The 14,040-nt window shown below is 42.4% G+C and overlaps 1 protein-coding gene across 2 annotated transcripts in view; it reads right to left on the bottom strand.

The window, feature by feature from the left end:
- LOC132824140 (tetraspanin-18-like) overlaps positions 1-14,040 on the bottom strand; it is a 186,531-nt gene that overhangs the window by 135,757 nt on the left and 36,734 nt on the right. For both annotated transcript variants that reach the window (XM_060838393.1, XM_060838394.1), the window contains exon 2: positions 11,300-11,356. The gene's annotated coding sequence lies outside the window, so the exon portion shown is untranslated. The remainder of the gene's footprint in view (positions 1-11,299; positions 11,357-14,040) is intronic.

Below are 14,040 nucleotides of genomic sequence, written 5' to 3'. Positions count from 1 at the left end.
ATTTGGAGCTATGATGTTGTGGTCCTTACAGAGACTTGGATATCACAGGGGCAGGAATGGTTACTGGATGTTCCAGGGTTTAGATTTTACAAAAGGGATAAAGGGGGAAGTAAAAGAGGTGGGGGAGGGGTATTGCTAATTACGGATAGTATCACAGCTGCAGAAAGAGAGGTCATTGAGGAGGATTTGTCTACTGAGTCAGTGCGGGTGGACGTCAGAAACAGGAAAGAAGCAGTCACTTTATTGGGAGTTTTCTACAGGTCCCCCAATAGCAGCAGAGACATGGAGGAGCAGATTGGGAGGTAGATTTCAGAAAGGTGCAGAGGTAACAAGGTTGTTGTCATGGGTGACTTTAACTTCACTAATATTGATTGGAACTTCCTTAGTTCAAATAGTTTCGATGGAGCAGTTTTCGTCATGTCTGTCCAGGAAGGATTCTTGACTCAATATGTAGATAAGCCAACGAGAGGGGAGGCCATATTGGATTTGGTGCTTGGCAACAAACCAGACCAGGTGTCATATCTTTCAGTGGGAGAACATTTCGGTGATAGTGATCACAACACCCTGACCTTTACTACAGTCATGGAGAGGGATAGGAGCAGACAGCATGGGAAAGTATTTATTTGAGGGAGGGGGAATTGCAATGTTATTAGCCAGGAACTGGGATGCCTAAATTGGGAACAGATGTTCTCAGGGAAATTCATGACAAAAATTATGGAGGTTGTTTAGGAAGCACTTGCTGATAATACTGGGCAGGTTTGTCCCACTGAGGCAAGGAAGGGATGGTAGGTTGAAAGAACCTTGAGTGACAAGGGATGTGGAACATCTAGTCAAGAGGAAGAAGGAATCTTACTTAAGGTTAAGGAGGCATGGATTAGAGTGGGCTCTAGAGGGTTACAAGGTAACGAGAAAGGAACTGAAGAATGGACTTAATAGAGCCACAAGGGGCATAACAAAGCTTTTACAGCTAGGATTAAGGAAAATCCTAAGGCATTCTACACTTATGTGAAGAAGAGGATGGCCAGAGTGAGGGTTGGCCCAATCAGGGATAGTGGAGGGAACGTGAGCCTGGAAAGAGAGGAGGGAGGGGAGATCCTTAATGAATACTTTGCTTCAGTATTCATCACTGAGAGGGACCTTGGTGTTTGTGAGGACAGTGTGAAACAGGTTAATATGCTTGAAAGGCTTGATGTTAAGAACAAGGATGTGCGAAAACTTTGAAAAAACATAAGGATAGCTAAATCCCCTGGGCTTTATACAGGAAGCAAGAGAATAGATTGCAGCATCTTTGGTGATGATCTTTGCATTCTCACTGTCCGCTGGAGTAGTACCAGATGATTGGAGGGTGGTAAACATTACTCCCTTGTTCAAGAAAGGGAATCAGGATAATCCTGGGAATTACAGACCAGTCAGTCTTATGTCTGTGTTGGGCAAATTGAAGAGGATTCTGAGAAACAGGATTTATGGAAAAACCACACAGTTTGATTAGAGGCAGTCAGCATGGCTTTATGAGGGGCAGGTCATGCATCACAAATCTTAATAGCTTCTTATGACTCTATGATTCTATGTGACAAAACCCATTGATGAAGATAGAGCAGTGAATGTCGTGCATATGGATTGAACAAGGTATTTGAGAAGGTTCTCTGTAGTAGGCTCTTTCAGCAAGTAAAGAGGTATGGGATAAAGGGAAATCTGTCTGTCTAGATACAGACTTGTCTGGCCCATAGAAGACTGAGGGTGGTAGTAGATGGAAAGTATTCAGCCTGGAACTCAGTAACCAGTGGTGTTCCACAGGGATCTGTTCTGGGACCTCTGCCCTTTGTGTTTTTTTTATAAATGAATTGGATGAGGAAGGTGGAAGGGTGGGGTTACTACGTTTACCAATAGCACGAAGGTTGGTGGAGTTATGGATTGTGTGGAGGGCTGTTGTAGGTAGCGATGGGACATTGACAGGATGCAGAACTGGGCTGAGAAGTGGCAGGTGGAGTTCAACCTGGAAAAGTGTGAAGTGATTCACTTTGAATTCATTTTGAATTTGAATGTAGAATACGCGATTAAAGATAGAATACTTGACAGTGTGGAGGAACAGAGGGATCTTGGGGTCCACATCCATAGATCCCTCAAAGTTGCCACCCAAGTTGATAGTGTTGTTAAGAATGTGCATGGTGTGTTGGTTTTCATTTGCAGGAGGTTGAGTTTAAAAGCCATGAAGTTATGCTGCAGCACTTCAGAATCCTGGTAGACCACATTTGGAATATTGTGTTCAGTTGCAGTCATTATAGGAAGGATGTGGACGTTTTAGAGAGGATGCAGATGAGATTTACCAGGATGTTGCCTGGACTGGAGGGCATGTCTTATGAAAAGGGCTGAGGGAGTTAGGGCTTTTCTCATTGGAACAAAGAAGGATGAGAGGTGACTTCATAGAGGTGTACAAGATGATGAGAGGCATAAATAGAGTGGATCGTCAGAGACATTTTCACAGAGCAGAAATAGCTATCATGACGGGGCATAATTTTAAGGTGAATAGAGGAAGGTTTAGGGGAGATATCAGAGATAGGTTCTTTACACAGAGAGTGGTGGGTGTGTGGAATGCGCTGCCATCCGTGGTAGCGGAGTCAGATACATTAGGGACATTTAAGCAACTCTTGGATAGACACATGGAAGATACTAAAATGAAGGGTATGTAGGTTAGTTTGATCTTAGAGTAGGATAAGAGGTTGACACAACATCAAGGGCCGAAGGGCCTGTACAACAACATGACCTGCCAACTTTTATACTCAATGCCTCAACCAAAGAAGGCAAGCATGCCTTACAGCTAATTATCCACTTATGTTGCCACTCTCAGGGCGATATGGGCTTCTGTATATCAATATTCCTAAGAGCCCTGCCATTTACTGTATACTTTCCTCTTGCATTTGACCTCCCAAAATGCACCATTTCACACTTCCGTGGAACTCCATTTGCCATTTATCCGCCCAAATTTCAAAATGGTCAATATCCTGCTGTTTCCTTTAATAATCTTCCTCACTGTCTATTTTCATGTCATCTACAAATTTACTCATCAGATCATCCACATTGTCATCCAATTGGTGTTGGTTTCTTTTTGTCAGTACAGACTTGATGGACCAAAGGGCCTCTTCTGTACCGTTTGACTTGGTGACAATCTTTGCAGCCAATAGTCTTAACATGGACCCCCCCAGGACTGAAGCACATAATCAACTATGACATATGAGTGGACTATGTTACTGGAGATTTTGGTTTTCAAATGATCTGATAGAGTATAGTCATTTTCTCTTTAAACGATACAATGGACAAATTCAAAGGAGAGTGGGTAAGTTATTCTTCTAACCCTCTTAATATTTATCCCTCAAGTAGTATCACCCAATCACCATTAAGTGGTCTCTGGTCTTGTTTGTCGTTTGAGAGATTTTAGTTATGCAACTATTGGCTGTTGTTTTTCTTAACATAGCAATAGTGAGTACACTTTACAAACAGTACAATTACTGCCAATCATTTCAAGATGCTCTGAAAGTTACCGTTTCTGATTTGTCAGGCTGTCGACGTTCCAGATACGATGTTAGGAAAATAGCAAGAGAGAGTGCTAACAGCTTTGAGATTGACCAAGTCCAGAACTCTATGGCTCAAGCTGTGGAATCTGATATCCATTGAGGTTTACTATGTTGAATGTTCAGCCACCTTTAGACACTCTGCTTGTTATAGCTGCACTGCACATGATTTGAGTGGGATATTCTCAGTCATGTCAGCATTGATAATGGGCACACTACGTCAGCAAAACACACCTCCCAACTAAGGTCTGTAGTGATTCTCAACAGCAATTCTCAATAGTGATTTGATAATGGACGCTGCACAGCACAGACATGGCACACATTGCAGTCCACTAGACCATGAGGTTGTTTTCAATGCATTAACAGTACGTGATCTTTATTTTCAGCTTGCCTGATCCAGCAAGAAGTTATACCATATCTTTGATGCTTTGTCATCCAAAGTTGTGCAAGCAACAACCTCATGGCCATTAATTGGTGCTTCACAGTTAGTTTTGCTATATGACACACTAAAGCACAGCATGAAATATCGAAGTTCCTCGTCAATAGTAAAATGAACAAATCCTTACAGACTGAACAGCAATAGCCGGCCATTGAGGTTATTAATTAGGATTAAATAATTACAATGAAACCCAAGCCAAGAGTCCAGGGCATTACAAACACACACACTATTTGATATTACATGCTACACTAACAAACGGGCTGATATCACACCATCCAGATTGTGTGAGGCATTATACCTCAGACCCTGGTAGAGATCACAAGCCTCACATCCTCATGTACATCGCATCATACCAGAACACCCTGTTATTCTGTATCTCTATTAGATATAAGATCCACACTATCGTAGCCTCCAGATCTTATTCATATCGCTTTTTCTGAAATTTAACAGAACTATTGGAAAAATAAATGTGATGCATTCTAAATATAGCTTCTGCCACTAACAACTTTCAGCTTTAATATAAATGGACCTCCCTTCTTGAAGGAAACAGAAAGGATTAAAAGCTAAATTAAATAACCATGATACTGGCCAGAAGAATCATGAAAAATACCACAATGGAGAAACTAACATAATTACAGAGGCACTGCTACAGGTCCTGTAACTCATTTGAAAAATTGTCCTCAAGGACAGCATAGATATCGCAACAAGAATTATTACTGATCAATATAATCCAATGTTCAATGTCTTGATGGCAAACTGATCATTTTTCAAGAGTCCAATTGGAGTTTATAAGTTTATTTGTCTCAGAAAATGCTGGCAGGATTTGCAAAGTCAGCAGACAGAGGATAAACAAGGTATTAGGCCTGAAACGTCCCACACTCACTCTGAAATGAATGCAGTGTGGGTCTCCAGTTAACACTTCAAACACATCACTAAGTGAAGAAATAACTTGCATTTTTACAGCACCTCAGGACATTGCAAAGTGTGTCACTTGATCATGTTTGAAATACGGTTGCAGCTGCAACACGGGCAACAGTAACACCTGATTTTTTTGCGTGACTATGTTCCACAAACAGCAATGAGACAAAGGATCAGATAATCTGTTGGAGTCCTGTTGTCTGAGAGAGAAATGTTGGGCCAGAATACCAGCGAAAATGCCCTGCTGTTCGTCAGTTATGGAATATTTTATAATCACCTTCGAGACATCAGTTTAATGTCTCCTTTGATAAACAGCAGCCGAGACAAAGCAGCATTCTGTCTGTCAGCGCAGAAATGGTCTGGCATTTGTGACATACCCCACATTGTGGGTTTCCGGAGGAGAGATTGTGGAGCGACTAACAGCAGCAAAAAATTTCACTCCATCATAGACACTCCTTTCCCCCTAGTTAGAACTCTATAGTGTTCCCAGCCTTAGGTGTCTAGAGCTTCCTACATCTAAAATCTGTTGAATAGGAGAATTTCAATTGTCTCAGGATGCAACATCATCCAATCCAGTCAGTTCCCACATTCATTCCATTTTCCCTATGCCACATCCTATACACCCATCCCAACTTCCAAAGTGCTAATTCAGGAATACATTTCCTCAACAATTTCTTCTTAACATGCCCTGACCAGGCTTTAGCACTGGAGGTGCCTGAGTGCACCGCACACCAAAATTTCACATGGTGTTGATGTTCCACCAGCATCATATGGCATTGTGATAAATACTGGAACAGTTTAGGATACAAGTCAGGGATTTATAGAATCCCAATTTTGCAGGGAAGAGAGACATTTAATGTCTCGCAATTCCTCCCATCTTCTAAATGCCCAGAAACAAAAGTTGCATCTGCAATAGGGTGAGGGTAAGGGTGAGGGTAAGGGTAAGGGTTAGGGTTAGGGCAAGGGTTTGGGTAAGAGTTTGGGTTAGATAGGGTCAGGGTTAGGGTTAGGGTAAGGGTTTGGGTAAGAGTTTGGGTTAGATAGGGTCAGAGTTAGGATTAAGGTTAGGATTAGAGTTAGATTGGGTTAGGGTTAGGGTTAGTGTAAGGGTTACGGTTAGAGAGGGTAAAGTTTAGGGTAAGGATTAGGGTTTGGGTTAGATATGGTAAGGGTTAGGAGTAGATAGGGTAAGGGTTTCAGTTAGAGTTAGGGTAAGGGTTTGACTTAGATAGGGTTATGTTAGGGAAAAGGTTAGGATAAGATAGATTTATGGTTATGGTTAGAGATATGGTTAATGTTAGACTAGGGTTTTGTTAACGCGAGTAAGAATAAGGTTTAGAGTTCGGGTTCGGGTTAGGGTTAAATAGAGTTAGGTTAGGGTAACGGCTAGGGTAAGGGTTAGGGCAAGGGTTAGGGTAAGCCTTATGGTTAGGGTCAAGATTAGGGTTAGAATTAGGATCAGCGTTAGGTTTAGGGTTAGGGATGGGGTTAGTTAGGATTAGGGTTTGTTTAAGGGTTAAGGTTGGGGTTGGGACTTATTATAGGGTATGGGTGGGTTTCGGGTTCTGTCTAGGTTACGTTTAGGGTTCATGTTAGCATTAGGATTCGGATTAGAGTTAGGGTTACGACTACCAGACAGAACTGACCATCTGTCCCATTTAGTTTTCTCGTGAGCTCTGACTTATCTTTCATTCAAAGCGGATGGGTCACACACCTCACGACCTGATGAATTTGCAGAAGTTGGGTCAATACAGAGGAAAAGGCTCTTTACAGGTCGATATCCACATTTCTTTATGTGTCATCATTGATTTTAGTGCATCTTGATATTTTACTACTCTGAGTTTTGTGTCACATCAAGATGATTGCAGTAAATGTGGTTATTTACACACAAGGTTCGAACTGAGATTGGCTTTCAGTTCAGAATCTAAAGGGGGTTAGGGATGAAAAAAAATCCCACGAATAACTCAAACGAAAGTACACAACAGCTCAGTCAATAGAACAGCAAAATAGTTGACAGCTTCTCATAATCCAAACAAAATTGGGTTTAGTACAACAGAAGTGCAGATCCCAAATTGGCAATGGTTCCACTTGCCATAAAGCAGCAGAAACTGAAGTGAGCCAAAGTGGAACCCTAACAGCCTGAGAGCTTTAAAAGCAATTGAGAATCGAAGAAAAGATAATGAGCAGAAAAAAGAGGATGTGATCGAGGTTGTCAGGTAAATCAAGGCCAACAGTAAAAGGTTCTTCTAAATATGTGAAGGTAAAGGGAGTGATAAGGAGGATGCTAGACTGGTTATAATAAATAAATAAAAAAGCAGATTGTTCACTGAGAATTTGTAAACATTTTCACAGCACAGTAAGGGAACGAAATTAATATTGGAAAGAACAATGAAATTGAACAATCTAAAGGACCCAATGTTTTGTACCTTGGTCCAACAAGTCCGTGCTGACCATAATCCCAAACTAAACTACTCCCACCTGCCTGCACTTAGCCCATACCCCTCCAAACATTTCTTATTCATAAGCTATGGGGTGGCACGGTGGCACAGTGGTTAACACTGCTGCCTCACAGCACCAGATACCCGGGTTTGATTCCTGCCTCGGGCAGCTGTCTGTGTGGAGTTTGCACATTCTCCCCGTGTCTGCGTGGGTTTCCTCCGGGTGCTCCGGTTTCCTCCCGCAATCACAAAGATGTGCAGGTCAGGTGAATTGGCCATGCTAAATTACCCATAGTGTTAGGTGTAGGGGTAAATGTAGGGGAATGGGTCTGGGTGGGTTGCTGTTCAGAGACTCAGTGTGGACTTGTTGGGCCGAAGGGCCTGGTTCCACACTGTAAGTAATCTAACCTAAACCTATTGGAACTTTTTTAAACCTTGTGACTGGAGCTGCATCCACCACTGGAAGTTCATTCTACACACAAGCCACTTGCTGTGTCCCCTTAAAAATATACTCTTTAGCTTTGAAATCCCCCACCCTTGGGAAAAGGTACCTGCTATTCACCTTAACTATACCCCCCATGGTTTCATAAACCTCTATAAGGTCCATAACCTCCCACACTCCACTGAGAGGGTCCCAGCCTCTCCAGCCTCCCACTATACTTCAAGCCCTCCATTCCTGGTAACATCCTGCTAATTCTCTTCTGCACCCTCTCCAGTGCATTAATACCTTTGTTGTAATAGGGTGACTAGAACAGGACACAGAATTACTCTGTACAACCTCAAGATGACATCCCAGCTTCAATACTCTAGGCTCTGAGCAATGGAGGCAAGCATACTAAATGCCTTCTTAATCACCTTGTCGATATGTGATGCAAACTTATGTCATTGAATTCAATATCAGTTTGCCTGGAACATAGCTGAATCAATAAATAAAGAAATAATAATCGAAGATTTAGAAATCATAATATGGTTAGGCAGAAAATATGATTTGTGACATGGAGATCATGACTGACAAATCTCTAAGATTTTTGAGCATTTGTTGTGGTGCTTAGACAAAGAAGGACCTGTAAATGGAGGATTTGATGTGCTTTCATACAACAAGTGATCGCACAAGATAAGGTTTCATGGGTCCAGGGAATAATGCACTAATCTAGAACAGCAAAAGGAATAAGCAACAAGATTAAATGAACCATTTTCAAATTAACAGACTATCAATAATGTAGTACTGCCCAGAATAGTACTGGGTCCTCAACTATTTATAATCTATAACAATAACTTTGATGAAGAGATCAGCTTTAATACATCCATGTTTGCTGTGATATCAAGTGAGATGGAAGTGTGAGGTGTAAGGTGGCTCCATTAGGGCAGTCTGCCTTTGCAATCCAGCAGGGTAAAAACAATGACTGCAGATGCTGGAAACCAGATTCTGGATCAGTGGTGCTGGAAGAGCTCAGCAACATCCAACGAGCAGCAAAATCGACGTTTCGGGCAAAAGCCCTTCGTCAGGAATAAAGGCAGTGAGCCTGAAGCGTGGAGAGATAAGCTAGAGGAGAGTGGGGGTGGGGAGAAAGTAGCATAGACTACAATAGGTGAGTGGGGGTTGGGATGAAGATGATAGGTCAGGGATGAGAGGGTAGAGTGGATAGGTGGAAAAGGAGCTAGGCAGGTAGGACAAGTCCGGACAAGTAATGGGGACAGTGCTGAGCTGGAAGATGGGACTGAGGTAAGGTGGGGGAAGGGGAAATGAGGAAACTGTTGAAGTCCACATTGATGCCCTGGGGTTGAAGTGTTCCGAGGCGGAAGATGAAGGAGCGGCGATGAAGCAGGCCCAGGACCTCCATGTCCTCGGCAGAGTGGGAGGGGGAGTTGAAATGTTGGGCCACAGGGCGGTGTGGTTGATTGGTGCGGCTGTCCCAGAGATGTTCCCTAAAGCGCTCTGCTAGGAGGCGCCCAGTCTCCCCAATGTAGAGGAGACCGCTTCGGGAGCAACGGATACAATAAATGATATTAGTGGATGTGCAGGTAAAACTTTGATGGATGTGGAAAGCTCCTTTAGGGCCTTGGATAGAGGTGAGGGAGGAGGTGTGGGCACAGGTAAGTCCTTTCAGACTTACTGCATTATACAATGCCTGCCAAGGTTTTGACTATCTACATCCCTTTGAACACACTTTGTGTCTTCCTCACAGTTTGCTTTCAGACCTATCTATATCATCAGCCATTTTGGCTGCAATTCGGTAGTTCTCTACATCCAAGTCATTGATATAGAACCTAAATAGTTGAGGCTTCAGTCCTGATCCCAATGGTACTCCACCTAATTGCAGTTTGCCAACCAGAAGTGAACTATTTATCCAAAATCTCACTCCCCTGTCCTTCATCCATGGTGATCATGACCTCCAAGGGTCAGGTCATGAGTGAGTCAGGTCCTCCACCTCCAGAAATGGCTGTTGAGGGGGTGGGTGCGGAGGTGGGATGGTTAAAAAAATACCTATCTTGGTTCTTCAAGGTTTCATTATGACTTTATAAACGGAATATGGCCTTGTAGCCATCAGTATTCATTCTGTCACTACCCCAAATGCCCCAGCATATCATTCATCCCTTCATGCACTCAATGTCTCGTTGTCACCTCCAAAGCTTTCAGAAAGGACAGACATAAAGAGACATGTGTAATTGAAAAACAAATCTAACAAATCTAGAATAACTCATGCACAGTCTACTGGGAAAAAAAGAACTCTCATTTTCAAAACATATTGAAAATGTCAAATTTTCATTACATGGTCAATTTTTTGCAAGAATAGACTTCTAAGCCAAGACAGTTTATCGTTTAAAAGCCTCTTAAAACTCTCAAGCAAAATGTCAACTTTACACTTTTTGTTGCCATAAATGGATTTTAGAACTTTTGAATTTCAGCCAAGCATTTAGAATGGATCCAATTTTTTTCACAACCTTCGGGAAATGTCAACGTTGTAGTCAATAGAAACTGCAAGAACCGAGGGTTGTTAGTTTTTTTTTTGAAGCTATACCAGATGGCCTGTAAGTCAATACACTCCAGAAGCAAGAACCTGCTCTGTAACCCAAACTGAAAGCTGAGAATTTTCCATTTTGTATCTTTAAAGAATAGAGAATGTAAACAACTCAGAAAACAATATTTCATTAGCCTTATTCACCTTTCACAAACATTTATGTGTTCTCTGTAAATTTATGACTCCCACGCTATTGGCTAGGACCCTAATTGAAGCAAAACTCAGTCTCATTTCAAACGGTTCTATTGCATTTGCATTTCCAGCCTCCCTTCATATCCTGCACCCTTCCCCCATCCACAAAAAATGTGATCTGCCAGAAATGGGCTTGGAATGTCAGCATCTGCTATCCTTAAAGAGGTCAAACAAATGTCCTGGAAATTAGGTCCCCAATCTCTGATCAACAGCTCCCCACACAAACATTACTCAGTTTAGGAACTTTATCACGTTCTCTCAGCTAACCCTTCCTCACAACAGATAACACACAGCCTTCCTACACTGTATAACCGCTCAGCAAACGTACTTCAGGGCCTCTGTTAAGGTAGCAATATGGCTAAGTGCTCTGAGCTCCAAGGAACCGTTTCTATCCCCCATTTTTATTCCATCGCATGGGGAGCTACTCTGCTTCCCAGCTTTTCCAGGCTGGTGACATGCTGTGCTGCAAATTGCACGATAAGAATATTTATACAGGCTGTTTGCATGCATTCTGAGTTGCCCAGCAACCTGAATAAGATATTGATTGCAGTTCCCCCCTTAAGTACAGCAGTCTGATGTTCCTTTGTGCGATATTTGACATCTTGATTCAATTGAATTACATGAGGTTTTGGCTCTTGATGAGAAATATCAAAATCTTATGATGAATGAAAGGCAAGTAAAGAATAAAAGAAACATTTCTGTCAATAATGAAAAAAATGCACTTACTTTTTACAATGTGCAATCTGATAGACTTCCCATGGTGGCACTCGGATGTGGATTGAACTGCGATCAAGAACAAAAAGCAGCTTAGTTTCTTACTCTCTTTACTTTGAAAAGACACCTCCACATTTCTCAAGAGCTGAACTGCAACAAGTAGATGGATACCTTATTTGGGGGATTAGGCAGCAAGATAGACATATCCTTTCTAGAGCTAAATGTTGACCAGGATGAATAATGCAATTTTGATCATTGATGTTAGCCAATGTGGGGTTAAAGTTCAGCTGAAGAAACTGTGTGGCCAATTGTGTTATGAAGTGCAAGCTGTTTGGGTTATTGGCAGCGAATCAGATTCATCTCCCAACTTACAGCACGTCTATTTGACATGATTGAAGTAATCGAAAACCACAATTCAATACCAGCAAAATATCTCAGATTTAATTCCAGTACCTCAAGGAACTGAATGCTTTGGTCCTTCTCTTTTGTTTCTAAGGGATGAGCTGAAAATCCCCTAAAATAAGGTATGCAGTCAACATCTCTTAACTCCTAACACCCAGTGAGCTGAAATGTGGGTCTGCCTTCTGTTCTAGATGTCAGAGTTAGGATCTTTAGACCTGGCCACACCAGGCTGAGACAAATATAGGCTACATGTGAGCTCTGTGCTGTCTCCTCATTACTGTCCTTATGGGATGCGGTCAAGTCTCTGTAATTCAGTTCACAGCCTCTGACCTCTGCAGGATCGATTCGATGGTGCACAGTCAGTTTTCTGTCTTTAAAGGTGACCTGTCTCCCTTTTTGGAGAAGCTGCATTGAATAATATTTAATATGCGGCAAAGTGAACGCTGATTCAAAGAGAAGGTTCCAGGTTGACTGTTGCAAAGCTGGAAGGATTAATGGTTATTGTGGGAAAGACGAGAGAGGCTAGGAGCCTTCAATGAAGTAAGGATCACCTTCACATAGGCGAGGGACGAGATGGGCAGGCATTTTTTTTTTACCTTTTTAGCCCCAAGAATATACAAAAAAAATGGATTAAAAACCACTTGCAACCTTTGGTCTGTGCTGGTAAATGGGCTGATGTCTTGTTGTGGCTCCAGCTTGGGGACTGTCAGTAGGCGCCTTTCTACTGTAGGTAAGGAAAGACTCTTGCTCACTTAATGCTGGAAGTCAGGCAAGCCTGTGAAGTCACTGCCAATAAGGAAATCAGCCTTTCACCTAACTTTCAGAGCCAAGAAACTTAAAATGAAGTATTTCACTACTTACATCAGCATGACCATTATCATCCAACTTAATAGCCTTCTCTTCACAGAACCCAGATATACATATCTTTATTTAACTTCTTTCTTTCACTCAATTCACATTTCTAATCTGTGTTTTGCTTTTCATTATGTTTAGCAGCTAATAAATCCACACTTTCTTTAATAGAAAGAAGCCTAGCTAACTTGAATTGAGAAAAGCTATCTGCAAGGAAAGGGATCATTGTGAAATTAGTCTTGTGTGACCAATTGACAGCAGGGTTGAATTAATACAGGGAACCACTTATCCCTCTGCAAAAAAATGGAGGTACTGTTTCTAGAATTGAAATAGATTTGTGGCCACACCCTACCTCCCTGCATCCCAACTCACCACCCCCCCACCCACCCACCCCCACCTCACCCCCCACCACGAGGGACCAGTTAAAGCAAATGACATACAAATTTGTTCAGTGGTCCATTTGCTCCAATTTCTGGTGTCTGCTGGGGTTATGCGGTGCCAGGATAATGCCGAGCCTGTTGTTTCGGGCATGCTCAGGTATCTCTCACACGGGTGACCTTGCCAAGATGGCGATGCAGTGTACCCCAGAAGAAGGAGGTGCCAAGTCTCAGTAGTGTTGTTCCCAGTGGCACAACAGAAACAAAACTCACCCTCTCACACCCCCAAAATTTATGGCCACATTGAAAACCTGGTGACAGCCATGCAGGCGCTAATTAAAATAATGCCAAGAAAAGCTAGAGGTCATAAAGGCATTGATGAAGATGACAGCATAGTGTCATAGAGTCACACAGCATGGAAACAAACCTTTCGGTCTAAGTCATCCACACTGACTACGTTTCTCAAACTGGACTAGTCCCATTTGCTTGTATTTGGCCCAAATCCCTCTAAATCTTTCCTATCCATTTATCAGTCCAAATGTCATTTAAATGTTGGAATTGTACTCCACCGCTTCCTCTGGCAGCTCGTTCCATATATCCATCACCCTCTTTGTGAAAAGGTTGTCCCTCAGGACCCTTTCAAATCTTTCCCATCTCACCGTAAACCTAGTTTTGGACTGCCCCACCCTGGGGAAAAGACTTTGACTATTCACCTTATCTCTACCCCTCATGATTTTATAAACCTCTGTAACCTCTTATACCCCTCAGCCTCTCTACTCCAGGGAAAAATATCCCAGCCTCTCCTTCCAACTGAAATCGTCCAATCCCAGTAATATCCTTGTAAATCTTTTTGGACCCTTTCCAGTTTAATAACATCCTTCATATGACAGGATGACCAGAATTGTACGTAGTACTCCAGATGTAGCCTTACAGTATCTTGTATAGCCACAGCATGAAATTCCAACCCCTATGCTCAATGCTCTGATCAATGAAGGCAAGCTTGCCAACACCTTCCTCACCACCATGGAGGCCTGTGATGCCACTTCCAGGGAACTATGTACCTGCAGCCTAGGTCTCTCTGTTCGACAGCACCCACCATGGCCCTACCCATTAGCAGCAGTT

This window comes from Hemiscyllium ocellatum, chromosome 18 (assembly GCF_020745735.1).
Source record: "Hemiscyllium ocellatum isolate sHemOce1 chromosome 18, sHemOce1.pat.X.cur, whole genome shotgun sequence".
Taxonomy (NCBI): domain Eukaryota; kingdom Metazoa; phylum Chordata; class Chondrichthyes; order Orectolobiformes; family Hemiscylliidae; genus Hemiscyllium; species Hemiscyllium ocellatum.
The sequence above is the reverse complement of the archived record's forward strand: the minus strand, read 5'-3'. Positions and strand labels throughout refer to the sequence as shown.